This window comes from Platalea leucorodia, assembly GCF_965183815.1.
Source record: "Platalea leucorodia genome assembly, chromosome: 3".
NCBI classification, from domain to species: Eukaryota; Metazoa; Chordata; class Aves; order Pelecaniformes; family Threskiornithidae; genus Platalea; species Platalea leucorodia.
The window spans coordinates 83,965,480-83,979,433 of record NC_138825.1 but is presented as its reverse complement, the minus strand read 5'-3'; the positions used below and the strand labels follow the sequence as shown (position 1 = coordinate 83,979,433).

Sequence of the window (13,954 nt, the reverse complement as noted above, 5' to 3'; positions counted from 1 at the left end):
AGGCACAAGAGTGACTGTACTGGGTCAGATCGAAGGTCTGTGTAGCCCAGTATTGTGTCTCCAGCAGGGGCCAAAAGCGGATGCCTAGGGAAGAATATAAGCACAAGGCATGTATTGATTTTTCCCTTGAGTGCTTTTTGAGCCTCCAAATATGTGCTACTCAAACTTCTTGAATGATGATTGTACTTTAAACATAGAAAATGGTAATTATCTGAAGCTTTTGGATAAACAGGATACTTGTGAGAGCAGAATTCCTTTCTCTGCTGACCCAAATAACAGAAAATATTCAGTAAATGCCGAGGATGTTTTCTCAGGAAAACAAGTTAATTTTTTTTTTTTTTTTTTAAGGAATTGTTAAGGAATGACATATCTTTTTTTTATTTTATTTTTTAATTAAAAAATATAATAATCTGAATTGGGAAGAGCAGCTTTAGTAGTCTAAAGAGAAACACCATTTGGTTGATGCATTTCCCAAATCCTCAATATGAAAAGGAGGCTAGATCAAGACAGGTCATGACTGGGGACAGATGAAATAAGCTGCTTTCTATTTCAGGAAGTTCAGGAAGAGCTGTGAGAGCTGTAGGAGGCATCATCTAACTGATACTCTGAAGAAGCAGCAGAATTTTTGTTGACCTCTTCAGTTGTACTCGTTTGCACCTGTTGGCAAAAACTCTGATTCTGTTTTAAATGCTTCTCTGGGCATGTCTTCTGTTAACATAGTTATGATCTCTGTCTACAATTAGACAAATCTGAGGATAGTCCTTGAAGTTTAAGGGAAGTGGTATGCTGGCGGAGGTGTCTGTACTTCTCATCCTTTCTGGAAAGAACGTATTGCGTTAGAAGTATTTCTAAGTGTCATTAGCTCTTTTGACAGATCTGTCCGGGTAATACGTTTGTCTTTCTTACTCTGATTTGTGAACTTCAGAAGGTACTTGGTCAAGAATTGTACTTTCAGTTTTCTCTTTCTGGAAGTAAAGGCAAGAGGAAGCTGTTCATGATTCTCATTCTGGACTCAAATTCACACCTAACTTGTCCTCTCTCTTCTCAAACTGCAAAAATCACAAGCTTGAGAAGTGTTTGGTATAAATAAAGCTCATAGCTCATATAAAAATAGGAGAAAACCGTTCAATCTAGTTTAAGTATATGACAAAATAAGTGTCTGCAGAGGTTTAATAAACCAGTCAGCCACAAATAGAGGTGGTCAATTCTTGGCACTAGTAATCAGAGGACCAGTCTTAATTGCAAGATGCTACCTAGACACAGATAACCTCCAGAACATGTCCAGATTTGGCAATTTTGCTGAAGTCTTCAGATAACGTAATACGTCTTTAAACCATTTAAACATTTCCTTCTTTCTTCTATCTGTGATATAAAACAGCTCCCACCCACTGCATGTTATAGGCTAAATGATTCAGACCTATTGGCTCTTGGTTGTGGAAAAATCTGCCTGGAGGTCAGTCGTGGTTCATACCAGAAGCGGCAATCCTTTGTTTCACTCCGCTTAACTGCAGCCTGCGTTTTTAAATGGACACAATATCCTTACTTTCAGCTGCGATTGATTAAAGGTCTGCATAGAGTCTTACGCAAAGTATAAGCACTTCTGTATGCTCCATGCATGCGGTAGCCTGTCTGTGAAAGTTAGCTGGCCCTTGTTCTGTCCAAGCAAAATGTAGAAGAGATGAGCGCCATTCAAAGGCGGCCAGAACTGAGAAGTACTGAGGGAGAACCGAGAGGAGGCCATTGCTGCCGCTCTGATGGTGACGCTGCATGAACACCTGCCTGCCTGCTGGAAGAGCGGCAAATTGTTCCAGCCCAGAAATTGCTTTAGTAGTGTCAGAGGAGTTCTGCTGGGTCCCCGAAAGTCTTCTCTGAAATTGGAAGCGTTTCTTCCTGCCCCCCTGTACATCACAGTCAGACTTTAGTAATCATTACTTTTCTATTTCTTTTCTGATTTAAAAGCCCACATGAGGTCTTTGGGGTTCATTATGCATGGACCAAAGTGTACCGGGGAATGAATGATGTTCCATCTTTTTTTCTTTTTTTTTTTTTTCTTTTTTTTTCTTTTTTTTTCTTTTTTCCTTGTACTGAACAGTTTGGGGCTTTTGGGAGTTTTGATTCTTTAGTTTTTCAACAGCAGTGCCTTTTTCCTTTGACAACTGTCTGAAATATGGTCCTTTAAGAACCTCCTACATAGTATGTATTTGCAATTTGTAAACACAATACGTCAAAGACTGATTTGATTCAGTGGTGAAGCAGCCAGCTATTTGCATGTCATGAGGTCTAAGGGAAACAAACTGACCCTCAGCCTTCCTCCATCCAGCCAAATTCTGATGGAACCCTCAAATAGCTCTGGCAAAGTGTTCTGTTTCTTTTGGACTTGATGAATGCTTGTTTCTGTGAAGACGTGTCATTATTTCTTCCCTTATTTTGCTGCACAAGTTATCAAGAGAAGCAGCTTAAAACCAAATGTGAGTATTGAGGCTTTTTTCCATTATTCCTTTATTTGATAATGTTTAAATGGAGTAGTATACAAGGTACCTAATTTAACATTTTGAGCAAGTAAGCAGGAACTTTTTTCTTCAGACACAAAACTGCTAATTAAATTAGAAGCAGAATTCTACACATATATCAAATTTTTTTTCTTTTGTGTACCAGAAGACATACCACACTTTTTTTGGATGTGATTGTTTTCATTTTATTAATTGGCTTACTCATTAATTTATGGGAAGATTGTTTGGAGTTTTCTTTGTAATGAGATGAGGATTAATTTTGTTTACTCCAAACATGCCGACAATAAAAGTGTATGCTCTTTCCTGTGACATTTGAATCACCATTTTTATCTCTTAGCAAGCTTTCATAGCTATTAGCTATTGCAAGAAAACTTTCTAGATAGTGTTTTCTCTGATGAGGTAAGTCAAGTCACCTGTTTCTAGTATAACTAATTTTAACGCCTAACCTGGATTATTCTTGCTTTTTTTTGAAGTAAAACCATTTTCCAAGCTGGTGTTTATAACAATGTTTTGACTTGTTATAAAAATCAAGTATCATCTCCAAATTCTCCCTCCATAAGACACTTTGTTTTATCTTTTAGCTATCACATTTTTAGAATCATAATTTTAGTTGGGAATTTGAAGGCAAAGAGTAGTATTGAAAGGATACATTACTTTTCACTGAAATGGTGCTGGAAACGTGTACCTATATTGCAGAATTAAAAAAGAATTATGGGTAATGGTGGAACTATACCTTAAATTAACATCTATGTATATTAATTGTACTGCTACCTGATTGCATAATGGTAGTCTTTTTTATAATGAGGTTACAATTTAATTTGGACAAAACTATCAAATATAATTTCCATTTCAATAATAGAAATGTTCAAAAATATATTTCTTTAACTGTCTTTGCTTTCAAAAGATCTGGTTTTATACCTGCAGCTGGGCACAAAATCTCTTACATTTAGAAAACAAGTTGTTTGTGATCCATATTTTCATCCATATTTTTCTTCCGTTTGTGTGATGAGTTGACGTTTCTAGAGTATTTTAGCAGAACAGGCTGTAACAGATTTAATATATTAATGTTATAACAGATTGCTGATCGTCTTGCCATGTAATTTTATTGCAGTGTCACAAAAGTCACTTTGATTCAAAGTTGTGTAATTGGTAGAAACTTAGGATGACATACTAACCTTCTTGTAAGATTAGAGCAAAATGAAATCAAGAGCTGCTTGAAAGAGATTCTGATCAGTTGTGACCTATGGTATCTCCAGGTTATTTGCAGGCAGTCGTATTTTATAAAGTGTATATTTTTAGGTGACTTGCTAAGACATATGTTCTGTGGGCTATATACCAATATGCCCAGCTTTCTTCATTTTTTTCCATATCTGAGTTTTATTTCTCAAAAAAAAGTTAAAAACTTTTAGCATTGCCTAACCATGGACAGACAGAAAGAAATGTGAAAATCTTAACCAGCGCGCTTCCAAATGTTAAGCTCAAAATTCAGAGGGTGAAATTCTGACGCTGCTCAAATGAGCAGCCCTCCTGTCGACTAAACAAGCTCTGGATGCTGTTCAGGGTTTTAAATCACCTGGGGAATAAAACTGACCTGAGTTTTTCTGCACACTTCCCTACCAGTTAAGGGTAAGATGATGTCTTATGACTAATTCTAGGATGCTCATAAAATTCATGATTTCCAGTTCAACTGTTCTATTAAAACCTCTGGAGCCCTAAGTTTGGAAGTTGGCATGGCAAAATGCTGCTGGTGCTCTACTTGCGCTCCGGCAGCAGAATTCGTTCTTCTGGGAACAGGGCGTGCAGCTCTAGTGAGAAAGGAGGCTGTGAACTCCTTGATTCGTACATTAGTATTTTCCTGTAAAATGTAAGAGGGATGAAGTAAGGATGGTTTTGTAGAAATATGCGAACATTAATCCAAAAACACTGAACTGATGTATTAAAAATGAGTTAATAAATTTCTATAGCAGAGATACAGTGAGGGACAAGACTGTTACAAAGGCTAACTAATCTCCTTGGTTGCTTGTATAATGATGGCTAATTTAAGTTTCTGCTGGTAATCACCCTGGAGAGGAATTTATCTCTCTCTTTTAACTATGAAAATTGTCTTGTTCTTTAGCCTCAGTAGGCTTAGGTTAGCTTTTGTGAATATCCCCATTCTTCTCCCATATTGTACAGTATACATCAGCTATCATCCCTTCTTGTTTCCCTTCCTTAGATTAAGAGCTGTCTTCGATTTCACTTCATTTATGCCAGTAGGTTAGTTTTCTTCTCAACCATAGTTAACGGTTGGACTTGATGATCTTAAAGCTCTTTTCCAACCTAAAAGATTCCATGATTCTATGGTTGCCTTTGAGTTTCAATTTTTCTAGGTCTGTATATAAGGACTGGTAAATTCTTGCACATCTCAGCATAGTATGGATAATGGATCTGAACAGGCTGCCCTAGTTCATTGCTGGCCTCACACTTGGATGCTTTATAACTCAGAAAAATATTCGTTTTCCTATAATGTGTCTTTGTGCATAGATAGCAGAATTGATAGAAAGAATGACCTAGTGACAGAACATGACGTAGTTGTTGACAGAGCACACACACAGGACACCAAAATTCAGTCCAGAGTGACCTCCAGCAAGTTGTCCTGTGCCTCAGTTCCCCATCTGTAAACCAGGTTTGTTACACTGGGGAGAAAAAAAAGAGTTCAAAATCCATGTTGTCCAAAACTGTCTGGAAACAACTCAAATTGACTGGAAAATCCTTCATAATTAGGAACTCTGTCAACTGCTCTAGCCCTAAAAGGTTTGACACAAAACTGGAAAAATTCCACCCAGAACATTTTGCGTAAGAATATTAATCATAACCTCAGAGTAATTAAGGACAATTGCAAAGTTCATAACTGGAACATTTTATTGCTTCAGCTAATTTTAGAAGTTCTTTCTACCTCTAGCACTGGAGGTTGACGACCCAGCAACCTTCATATGGTGTTTTTAACTATCCCGGGCCAGTGCTATGGATACAGCCTGGCGAGCAGACCCATCTAATGGCAAAGGCGTAGCGACTGGCTTCTATTCTTCCCACTCCTCCAGGTTTGCTCTGAGCTTGAGCAAGTCAATTACTTTGCTTTGACAAGCATTAACCTTTTCTGTAGACAAGTATCTCACAACTGTGTTTTAGGATTACTTTATTATTGTTGTTAGAAAAGCATTCTGAAACCTTTGAAAGGAAGGCTGTAAAATACTTCAGAGTATTAGGTTATAATTCTATTTATCAGAAGCCCAGAATAGTGTTAGGCTGTAAATCTATTTATCGGGAGCCCAGTCTTCTTCAAGTGAGCCCTTCAAGTTTCAAATTCAGCCACATCATGATTCATTTATGTATTATAACATGCCAAATTGTGGCATAATTAGAGTTCTGTGAGTCTGGGATTCTATTTGCATGAAAAAAAAGGGAAAAGATTAGAGGAAAAACTGTTTCATGCTGATCTTCTAATTGTCAATCTTTGTTTAGTTTGGTGCTTGAAAATTGAAGAGCATTGAGAAACATTTCAAATTAAGAGCTCAAAACATCTTGGGTTTTTTTAAATACAGTAGCAGAATTCTTAATTTGTTTAATCACTTGCTTAGACTTTTTACTGAAAACATTTACCAAATTTAACATAAATTAGCAACAAGGACTTGAACTCTCTTTGTTCCTTAATACAGTTCCTGCTGCTGCTGCTTACCACTCTCCTCCTCCTCAAACTAACCTTATCCCTCATAGCGGATCAGTTATGAACTCCGAGCATCATCTCATATCGAAACCAGTCAATTCCATTCTAGGTTTGCAGAGACGATTGCTCTGCTATTGCTATGTATCAGGCTTCACGTCATCACTTGAATAGACTTTACCGGTTTCAGTGGACTCATTGTTCCACAATGTCCTTGAGTTAAATAGCATGTTCTTAAAATGTTCCTAAATGTAAGAAAGGATTTGCTTCATTCTTGCCGAATTTCTTCCAGAATTCTAAGACCTTACTGGTGGTTTATATTTGTCTGAGTCAAATGTTGATTGCCTTGGGTGTTCAGATAAACTTTAGCCTTAATTTTCCTTCAATCAGAATAGGGCAATCCTACACTGGAACCAGCTTTTAGATAGCGTGTATTTATAATCATAGAAAGAAATCCACTCTGAAAGTTGTAGTGCCAAAACCAAAAAAAAAGGACCTTTTCACATGCCAGGACATTACAAAAATCCCAACAGGGCAGTAACCGAAGGGTCAGTAACCTCACATCATAATAAAGAAAGACAGAATACCATGGTCTAGTCATTGCAGGGTCTAATTTTAAATCATAGCCACTTTTAGGAAGATAGACTATGTTAAAATAGAAAGAAATATGTTTAATGTCTGGCACAGAAATTTTAAGGCTTAAGGGAAATGTTAGGATACCCAGTCACATAATTGTTCAGCAGACCTTATCTCCTAAGTAGGCAGAGCAGGTAACGTAAGAGGCAGAAAGATTTTAAGTACATGGCAAAGGTCACTGGCAGGACAGGAACAGAACCCAGGGCTGAGGCTCTCTAAGGATCGGTCGATGTTGCTGCTCACAGGACGTGAGGATTGAAGTTAAAACAGAGAGTCGATGCCATGATATACTCTATCTTGTTTGACAGTACATTATCTACTCAGCTGCTCAGGACTCAAGAGGTCTTCAATTAACATTTTTTCCTGGTTAATGGATGATGCACAAAGCCACATATTTAAAGAAAAGAAAAGAAAAAAAAAAAAAGCCACCACCAAAAACACAAGCCCAACATTTTTTTCTATACTCAGTCCTAGTAACACTCCATTATTTTTTCTCTCTGGTAGAGGACGAACAAGCAGCTGAAGACCTCCACTTCCTCCCCTTTCTCCCATCAGCCCCACTCCTAAAGGGGTTCACTGTCTTCAAAAGTCCTGTTGTCAGCTCGCTCCTAGAACTGAGTTTTTACATTGTGAGTCATATATCCTTTTGCTGTGTTGGAATGAAATGTACTCGTTTGCTATCAACAGTGAATACAGGACATGTCATAAAAGAATGTATATATCTGAATATTTTATCTTTTTTTTTCCCCCAGCCCAAAGACAAGCAGCCTGCCCTTGATGCACCTGCGTAGTTAAACTAATAAGGTTTTCCGGCTTTACAGTATGTTTAAAACAAATATAGGGCAGAGAATAAAAGGAAAAAGTCACCCTGCTATAATTCTACATCTTCAGTGAAATGCACAGACAGCCAAATTGTACTAGTTTGTTACTGCAGCCTTGGTCCAGATGTTGAGACTTTGTAAGTGAATTGTTCTGAGTGCTCCCCAGTAGCCATGAGGACACCAATGCTAACATGCAGAGTTAAAAACCTAATCCAGAAAATATTAAATCACCTAATTTCACATCCATGAATTGAGTGAAATTATTCAGCCTCATTAATTTACATACATATGCAAGTGTTGCTGGGGTGCTGTTCTAAGAGAAGACAAAGCAGACGTTCATGTAACGCGTAGGGGGGAGTAGGAGGAAGTTAAGTAAGTCTGCTTAAGAACACCAACAGTGTATTTTCATGTTGGTTGGTTGTTGTGCGCTTTCCTGGAAACCTTCCTCAGCCTCTGTCTCAGTTATATTGTATAACCAGTTCATTACTGTAGAAGCAGTAGGATACAAAGACTACCACGTCTTTCACGTTTTCTCCACTGGATTAGACCTTTCATGGTCTGTCCACCTAGGAGACGCAATATATGCATATGTATTTTAATAAGGCTGTGTTATTATTGGATCCCTGTATTCCAAAGAGATTGCAATTGCAGAGGATTGTTACTGTTGGTCTTGCAGCAATGCCTACTCTGTTAATTGTCAGTAAAAATCCAGAGTGTGTAGGTAGTCCTTGCTTTGCGATCGGGCTGTTATTGCCTCTACTCAATGTTTCTGCCCATTGCTTGTCTATTTGATCCTGCCCTTTAGGACTGCCAATCCTGAAGCCTGCGTTCCCTTGGGAAGGTCCATAGAGGCACATCATGGAGCTCCTCTCCACAAAGAGGAGACTGCCACAGCAATGGTCACCCTAAACAGCTCACATATAATGTGAAGAGAGGATATACATATGCTACCTTTGCAGTTGCCAGCATCTCTTAGACTGTACACAGCAGTGGCTTCACAAACTGTGATTCCTGTGGGCGTAATAAGCAGTCCAGGGCTTGTCTGCAAAACCATCTCATCTCTGTTTTCAGTGAAAAGTTTGGTAAGAAGGTGGCAGCTAGGACTGATGGAGCTCTGCAAGCAGCAAAACTGGCCATTCACTGGGCCTAAAAATCTAAATACCTGGGAACAATGATAATTGAAGTAAGGATCTTACATACCAACACTCCTTGCAGTAGCCTTTGCTTTTCCTAAGCTGTAATGCCACCTAGCTCATGACAATCTTTTAACAGGGCTGAGATTAGAAATCTTTAGATTTGGTTCATTTTGATAAGGTGTCATATTTTTATTGCAAAAGTGCTGCAGCTCGGCTTATTTTTTTCCTCAGAAAACTAGGTCAGGTTGGCACAGCGCAGTTGGGAGAGAAAAGGAAAAGGCTGTGCTGCTGCAGTAGACGCTTGGGGGTTTTCTGTTTGGTTTTGGGGGAAGGAGGTCTTTTTTTTTTAAATCAGGGTAATGAAAATCCTTTCCAATTTTAGCTTGCTGCTAACATTGCTGCTGCTGCTGCTCATCTTTTTCTTATTGCTCATTTTATTTCTTAAAGCAGTTCTAAAGTAGGTCACAGGCTTTTAAAGAACCCAGCTAGAAAAAGTTATACTGCATAGTTAGTTGTAGTTATTTTTTTAAAAAGGATTTTAATTCTTGTGATGTACCTGTTCTCACAAGACACAGTACTCTCCAGCCACCTTTCTGTCCCTGAAATAAAATGTAAGGGTGGGGGAAATCCAGTCTCTGCAGTTGATGCGTCTGCAAAGACAAGAAAAGGCCTATTTTTTATTAAGATCTTAAAGACTGCAGTCAGCATCAGCATTGCCTATTGAAGCTCTGTTACCTCTTGTTAGTGGCAAGGCTGTTTTGTTTCATGGCCTGTGAGCACTTCACTCCCCACTGTATCACAGGCATCATTTTCTATTACTATGGTTTTCCACAGGAAAGCTCTCAGTCCCAAAGGCAAGCTTGTTTCATTTTCAGGTAGATGTGTTCCTGCCCGGTGGTGTTAGTATATTGCTAAGGTGCTGCTGTTTTCTTGGTGGACTTCTGCTCAGCTGTGCAAGCATCTTGACTTCAGTGCATTGTGCAGAGGGGAATCGGGAGCCAGATGCGCAGATGCTGTTGTAGCAGAGATTGCTCAGAGGTGCTGCTCTAATTTGCACACTGGGGATGAACTCACTGGGAAAACTCTCAGATCAGGACTTCAGTACATGTCTTCATTTGTAACTTGAATTTTCTTTTTATTTAAGTGCTTTAAAAAGTATTTTCTGTTATTAGGGGATTGTAGGTGAGGGTGGAGGCAGGAAAGGGGATTGGAAAAGCCAAGCAGAAAGGGCGGTGGGGAAGACTTTGTATTCATTGCCAGAGATCAGCTGTGACCTCAGTGATCAATTCTCATCTTGACCAGTTCAGCCCCAAATATTTAATGTTTCTTTTTCTCTTTCAAAGACATTTAATATTTGCTGGGTTGTAGGTTGATAGAAGGAAAATATATTAATATTTCCGTGCAAGTACAATAAGTTATTCTCTATATTCCCACTATTTTAATTGAAGAAACAGTAACCCAACATAAATGCCTTTTTGCTACCAAATTTCTTCTTTCAAAATGAGATCACTCTAACTCAGATTCATATCTTATTTCCTAAATAAAAGTTAGCTATCAAATTGCTTCTTCAAATGAAATTTTTAACTTTATATTAAAAAAAATTAAGTTTTTACTATAAATTTTTCTGTTGATAAATTAAGATCCATTTTTAGACCAATTTTTTCAGTCAAATTTCACTTTTTTGAATCCTACTTTTCTAAAACAGACATTTTCCATGAAGTAGGGTTTTTTTAATTCACAAATATTTTCTATTAAAATACACCAAAATTTTAAAAATAAAAATGCTAGAGCATTTTGGATCAAGTTTATTGCAAAACTCCTTTTTGTTCCAAAAATACCCTGATGCAATAACTTTTTTAAAATTTATATTAGTTTTGGAAGCTTATAAATGCTCAAGTTTCAGAGCATGAATTTAATCCTCTAAAAGGGATTAGGAGACTTTCCTCATGAGCACGTTGCTGCCTAGCCATCTTTTGTAGGGTTTCTTACATCTTCCTTAGGATATTTTTTCTTGCTGAACTGAAAAAAAAATAAGTATAGTTACAGTAATTTTCCTTCGCACAATCTTTAAGTCATCACAAAATAATTTTTAGATCTGCTTTCCCTGCTGAGTTCTGGTAAGGAGTATATTTAGTGTAGATGTCAGTGCCCCAAACACTCCGTTATTCCTCGTTGTTCTGTACAGGGCAGTGACTGAGCGGTGGAGAGGAGCACTGTCTACGTTTCCTTCTGAGCCAAGTCATCTAAATAGCCAAGATTATTGAAGGCATCCAGAGCTTCACATCTCTTCTGTAGCCTGGTCTGTAACGATTAACACGAACTTAAAATTTAAAATGATAAGTGAGGAAAAGGAGTTTTGACTTGCACCGGCCTGCAACAACAAAAATAACAAAATCTTCTTTACTGTGGTAAACCAGATACCGCAGACAAGCTGCTAACTCCTTTCCATCAAAAAGGCCCGGCTTTTGGGCAGTACTCGTATCTAAGTATCAGGCTGGTTGACAAAGGACATGTTGATCATGTTTCACGCTCAGTGACAACATGGAAAATAATATGTGTCTCTCTTAATTTCACACATGGCTGGGACTTGAGAATGTTGGAAGTGATTTTTCCCTGTGGAAATGCTGAATCTACTGAAATTGTTTTTTTCTTTGTCAGACGTTATCTAGAATCACTAGTTTTCTTTGCTTTTTTGTCTGTAGCCAATGATGTCGTGCAATTCCACTGAATGTATTTCAATTGAGAAGGATTTAGAGACTACGTTTACCAGATTTGAAATATCGGGGAACATCATTGAAATTAATTGTAATGAAGAACCTAGTTGCTTATATATTTTTTAAATCCCACTTTGTTATTGTATTTGAAAATATTTTTCAAAATCTGTGCTCCAAGGATATAGGCAGCAAAGTTCTAAAGCATGCATTCAGCTTCAAGCATGTAAATGTTACAGCTGAAAGCAATAGCATTTCTCATGTGTTTAGACTACACGCATGTCTAGCTTAGGTGGGAACTCACAAGTCATCTACAGGAGACCTGTTTTGTTGTTATGGGAATGACTCCACTCTTGCTCAAATGCCCATAAGGGAATACTGAGGTTTTGTGGACCCTTTCACCCTCCCTCTTTTATCATTCAGCAGTGACAGAGCTTTCTGTGGTCCATCACAGAATCACAGAATGGTTGAGGTGGCATGGGACCTGTGGAGATCATCTAGTCCAATCCCCTGCTTAAGGATCACCTAAAGCAGATTGCCCAGGGCTATGTCCAGTCAGGTTTTGAATATCTCCAAGGACGGAGACTACACAGCCTCTCTGGGCAACCTGTGCCAGTGTTCAGCCACTCTCACAGTGAAAGGTTTTTTCCTTCTGTTTAAATGGAATCCCTTTTATTTCAGTTTGTGCCCATTGCATTTTCTCCTGTCAGTGGTCACCACTGAGAAAAGCATCTTTCCCTCCAGGTATTTGTATACGTTGATGAGAACCTCTCTGAGCCTTTTGTCCTCCGGGCTGAACAGTCCCAGCTCTTTCAGCCTTTCCTCATAGGAGAGATGCTCCAGTCCCTTGGTCACCTTTGTGGCCCTTTACTGGACTCTTTCCAGTAGCTCCATATCTCTCTCGTACTGGGGAGCCCAGAACTAGAGCCAGCACTCCAGATGTGTCTCACCAGTGCTGAGTAGAAAGGAAGGATCACCTCCCTCAACCTGCTGGCAATGCTCTTCCTAATGCCCCGCAGGATGCTGTTGGCCTGCTTAACCGCAAGGGCATGTTGTTGGCTCATGTTCCACTTGATGTCCACCAGGAACTCTAGGTCCTTCTCTGCAAAGTTGCTTTCCATCTGGTTGGCCCCCAGCATGTGCTGGTACCTGCAGTTATTCCTCCCCAGAAGCAGGACTTTGCATCTCCCCTTGTTGAGCTTCATGATACTCCTCTCAGTCCCGTTTTCTAGACTGTCGAGGTCCCTCTGCCTGGCAGCACTCCCATCTGGTGTATCAGTCACTCCTCCCAGTTTTGTGTCATCTGCTAATTTGCTGTGGGTGCACTCTGTCCCATCGTCCAGGTCATTAATGAAGATGTTGAACAGTATTGCTCTGTGTCAACCCCTGGGGTACACCATTAATGTCATTACTTCAAATTGTCTCCTTCAACATTGTACCTAGGATTCACTAATGATTTCTCATCCACATCTTAGGCTCATGGCTGTTTTGCTTTTGGAACTCAGGCAGCTGAAGCTAATAAATTTAAAACTGCCTAAATGTCTTCTAAGTATATAACTCACCAGCTAATTTGGGTATACTTTTTCACATGGCCCATTTGTACCAGATGCAATCCTCTAACCGGTTTTATGGTTGAATATATAAAGTATGACTGAGAATACTGCCAGGACTTTACATGAAATAGTACACCAATACACAGTTGAAATATTTCATGGCTTCATTTGATTCTATAAATCTGACAGTAATCAGAAAGGAATAAGCTCCATAACGAAGACAGGAGAAAATTTTAACTGTTCCAGACTCTGTGAAAACCTGTAAAAAATGTGGGTAAGAATGATTTCAGAAAACCAAAAGGAATTATCTAAGCCATAGCATTAAACCTACTTTTTTCATACGCTGCTGCTGGTGAAAGTATTGACAGCACCCAGGAATCTGAGCAGATAAAAAGGTTTTGTGTTCCTGGGTAATAGCTTGGGAGAGACTTGAATCGATACTGAGCACTCCACTGACAGTTTGTCTCTACTTAAACACGGAGCTGCATTACTGACCAGCAATACTGCTGATCAGCCGAGCTTGTTGTGTTCAGAATAACAGGGCCAGTTATTCTGGACTGGAATCTCTGGGCACCAGTGTAGTACTTGTATTAAATGATGAATTGTGCTCCCTGACTCTCACGTGTTGATTAGTTAAAAAAAAAAAAAATCCAGCAAATAATCTAGATTTAATTCTGTAGCCAGTTAGCAACTTTTCCGTCTGCCTCTTCCAAAAAAATAGCTTTCAACTACTACCTTTGACATGCTTATTTCTGACCTCTAATTTCTCTGTACGGTAGGTTTACTGTGATGGTAGTTCTTGAGCTTTGCTAGCAAGGCTCACAATAGAGGAAGAATATCCATTAGGAGAGATTCATACAGAGCCATTAATTTGAATTTTGCCAACT

The 13,954-nt window shown here is 38.8% G+C and overlaps 1 protein-coding gene across 1 annotated transcript in view; it reads left to right on the top strand.

Moving 5' to 3' along the window:
- The first annotated feature begins 2,457 nt into the window (after positions 1 to 2,457).
- The window catches only part of FHL5 (four and a half LIM domains 5), a 30,035-nt gene continuing 18,538 nt past the window's right edge, over positions 2,458 to 13,954 (top strand). Inside the window, exon 1 of the mRNA XM_082306176.1 lies at positions 2,458 to 2,468. The gene's annotated coding sequence lies outside the window, so the exon portion shown is untranslated. The remainder of the gene's footprint in view (positions 2,469 to 13,954) is intronic.